Consider the following 4,364-nt stretch of genomic DNA (forward strand, 5'->3'; position numbering starts at 1 on the left):
CAGAACAAGTCAGTTAAATCGCGCATGCGCCATATACACACACAAATCATGTTCAACCAGGTGTCGAATCACAAACAACGTCTGCCCAGTGTGCCGGTCAGCCAGCTCCTACAGGTTAGGGATGAGACAGAAAAGCGGGGGTCACTTGTACATCCTCTGGCTAGGCTGCTTTTAACATGTGTATTTAGCAATTCAAGGATACGTTTACTGTAAACGAGTTGCATAAATAATGCAAAGCAAGCGTTCATTGGTTGCAGTTGAAAACATGACAAGGAAGTCGTGTATGTAACAATGGAAAGAATGGATCTCTCGATCTCTTAGGAGTATATGATGAAAACAGTACAAAAAAAATATCCGATAGTATTTATTTGATTGAATTATGTATATAGGTTCCGCATGAATTATCTCCTTTTATAATGCGCTGTACACTTCTGTATCGTTTCAACGCATAGATCAATGCCGCTTATTCAAGTAGCGTTATTCCAAAACGAATTAGCTAAGTTGATTTGGTATTATGCTATAGATTTCCGCTACATACGTTATTATTATGTACGTCATTCAATTTTAACAATTTATGTGAGGGAGTTCCCAGCCATTCGGTAAAATTCAGACACAGTTACTTCAAATGCTTTATTCTCAATTTCCACAGGAGGACCAGTTGAGCAAAACTCAGTGGTGCCTGCAAAGATACAACCCTACTTATCACAAATACCAGAGTTTTGATAAATCCAGACTTCTGGACCTCCGCCATGCACAGGTTTAGGTGCCCTATGCTCAAAAACACCGGGTCCAGTTCATCGACTCCTTGTTAATATTGAGTCAGGCAACCTCGCTCCGCCGTCTTTATCTAAATGCCTTTCATTTAAATCCTTAATTGCAGCGAGATCAAAACGGATTTTTTTTCTGGGGTTTGAGTCATTTCGACTTGACGCAGCGTAGTCACTTTTCAAATTTAGACGCTGAAATGTTAATCAGCTCAAGCTTTAGGGGGTCATATAGCCGGGCTAAACTTCTTCCCGCAAATATCAAGTCCACTAAATTCACCCACATTGTCCAATACAGTACAATACAATACATACAATACAGTTTATTTTTGTATAGCCCAAAATCACACAGGGAGTGCCACAATGGGCTTTAACAGGCCCTGCCTCTTGACAGCCCCCCAGCCTTGACTCTCTGAGAAGACAAGGAAAAACTCCCAAAAAACCTTGTAGGGAAAAATGGAAGAAACCTTCGGAAAGGCAGTTCAAAGAGAGACACCTTTCCAGGTAGGTTGGGCGTGCAGTGGGTGTCAAAAAGAAGGGGTCAATACAATACAATACACAGAACAGAACAATATAATGTTACTTGTTATAGTTTCAGAACTTTATCACACCAGGCCCCGCACCATCTGCCCCCCAACCCCACTAAACTGTATTATACACACCGCCCTGATTTTTATTGTCTGCATTCGGCTGATAAATGGAATGTACCTGATCGTCGTAGGTCTGGTTTATACGCGCAGACCGCACGGCAAAGCGCGTGCTCGACGAGAAACCAAAGCACATTTCTACTTTATGCAGCCCATTCGATTGGTGCGTTGATAATCTCATAGTAAGTAAGTGACGGTGTTTGGTCACAGCAGAGTATGTGAGACTATACTTATAGAAGTAGCGTGCCTTAATGACTTTAAGAGGAAGATTGGAATGACGGTGATGTTTATGGCTGGTGAAGCACTGACTCTATCTATCTATCTATCTATCTATCTATCTATCTATCTATCTATCTATCTATCTATCTATCTATCTATCTATCTATCTATCTATCTATCTATCTAGAACGTTACATTTGTAATTCCACAATTCATACTCATTCAGTACAAGTGAAAGTATAGAGTGGTGTACATAAAACGAATTTCAGTGTTGACCTTAATTGAAATATTTAGTTGTTTATAAAAGCTTTTAATTCTGATGATTTAATCAATTTTAATACAGACTGTTCAACAATAGGATAACAAGAAAAAAACCAAAGAATATTTTATTTAAGGTCAAAATGAAGTTTTTAAATATTGCATTGTTTTTTCTTAATCTGATCCCATTTTTTATAAAATTGAAAACCGTTTATGATCTTAACCTTTATTTGTAAATGAAGTCCATGCGCCTGTCCTTCTCCATGAAAATCTCAGTCACTTTCTTGTAAAAGTCCTCCTTGTTTTCCTTTAGTTTGAAATGTCTTACTCTTCTGTTTTGGCAGTCAGTCAGAACAATAAATAAAAATAAACGGGCACTGCAGTGCACTTGACTTTCTGATGTCGCTAATTTCTTGGCGCCTCTGCATAGAAGAACAGCAGTAACAAGTGCCTGTTGGGCTCACATACGCCCCTGTCAGTGAGGCACGGTACTGTCTGCCTCACCTTGTGCCTTTTCACTGCGGCTTTTATGTCCGATCAGCAAAACTAAATATGTCAGATACATTCATTAAAGATATTAGCCAGACTGTGGAGAGTCAGAGTGTATAATAAACGTGTCTGCAAACATTATATTGGCGACATACAGAGAGACAGCAACAGATATGTGCCAATTGCATGCATCAAGCCAGCATGTGCAGGAGAGCGCAGTCCGAGGTGAGGTGAGGCTCGTCGCTACATCTTGCGTTTCTCTCTTATTTGAGCAGGAAATGTGCAGATTCAGCGATTTTGACTATTAAAATGATCAGAATTATTGGAATCACACAGAAAACAAATTTATAGCACAGACCAATGGACACATTTATTTTATGTTATATTATTAGTTTTTTTTACTTTTCGTGATGATAGTTGAGAGCGCCTCACCTGCCTCCCCTGACCGCACGTCCCTGAGTAACGGACCTGTTGAATAAAGGCATGAAGATAAAGGACGAGTATAATATTCTTCTGTGTAGAGGATCTTCATGATAAGCAGATACATTTCAAATAGTTTTTGCATGTCCATCCCTTTGTTCATCATTCTGACACGCACGTAAGCAGCCTCTTGTTGAAATTCATTACTTCTTACCGTGTCCGCATTGTCGCGCAGTTAGATAGAAAATTTGTGAACAGGGCGGGGTGTGTAATGAAGCGTGACGTCACTTTCTCTGCCTGGTCCACACGCTCAGTGCAGACTGTCAAGTTTATGCTAGGCTTCAGTTTCTTTATTATCCTTGTACTGTATGTTCATTCCTTTTACAGCGTATATTAAGGGACACGTATTGTTAAAGAGGGACCCATATCTGTTCATATATTTTGAAACTCCCTATTCGGTTCGACTATTGGACTGTCCCGAAGACCGGTCACAATACTATACTTTATATAAAATTATTTAGACTTGAAAAGTTTTCAATTAAACATATAATTGATTTTAATATAACACTTACCCCTACAGATTTTATTTTTTTCTCCAGCCTTTGGAGTTTTTTTTTTTTTGTTTTTTCTGTCCACCCTGGCCATCGGACCTTACTCTTATTCTATGTTAATTAATGTTGACTTGTGTTTATTTTTTATTGTGTCTTCTATTTTTCTATTCATTTTGTAAAGCACTTTGAGCTACATTTTTTTGTATGAATATGTGCTATATAAATAAATGTTGATTGATTGATTGATTGATTGATTACTTTCAACAGTAGCCAATTGGTAGTCTTTATTTTTTTACTCTTTTAATTCTCTGCGGGTGTTTCACAGTGTCCGCCAGCACAGACTCCCTCCTCTTTCCATTTGAGCGATGTCTCCAAGACCATCAGGGTTCGATCCCATGCTCTCAAAGAAAAATCCCAAATGACAGTGCAGGGATTGGAGTTTTAAAGACCCACCCAAGTGGTAGGTAAGAAGAGAGAAGCTCCTGCGGTTCCTCGTAGTTTTCCACCTTTGTATTCCCAAGAAAACTGTAGCCTTCTCCCTCTTTATAAAAAGAAGACTGTGTATTCTTTCACCTTTTGCTTACCTGCTATCTGGTTTTTGTACATGAAATATTTAATTAATCGTGTAAGTGGTCGACACTGTAAATACATTACTTCAGAAACATGAATTTAAAATACTATGTGTAGGTTATTGAGTTGTTCAATGCAATGGACATTTAATGAGAAGTAATTTGAAACGTCTGCTGCATGCACTTTTATTGAGTGAGAATCTCAGGAGGAATGAACAGTTTATTCTTTTATATGTTACTTCCTTTATTTATTTAATGGAAAATAAGTTTTTATTTACACATTACAAAATACAATCCACAACAATATCATTTTGACTATTTAACAGACACAGTCATTTTCCAATTCTGTTTCTTAATGGAAACCCTCTTCCCTCCAAAGCATTGGACCAAACATCCATACAACTCACATATGTTTTGGTTTAAAATCAACTCCCATTAAAGCCCCTT

The sequence above is a fragment of the Polypterus senegalus genome, chromosome 9 (genome assembly GCF_016835505.1).
Source record: "Polypterus senegalus isolate Bchr_013 chromosome 9, ASM1683550v1, whole genome shotgun sequence".
In the NCBI taxonomy this organism is placed as follows: Eukaryota; Metazoa; Chordata; class Cladistia; order Polypteriformes; family Polypteridae; genus Polypterus; species Polypterus senegalus.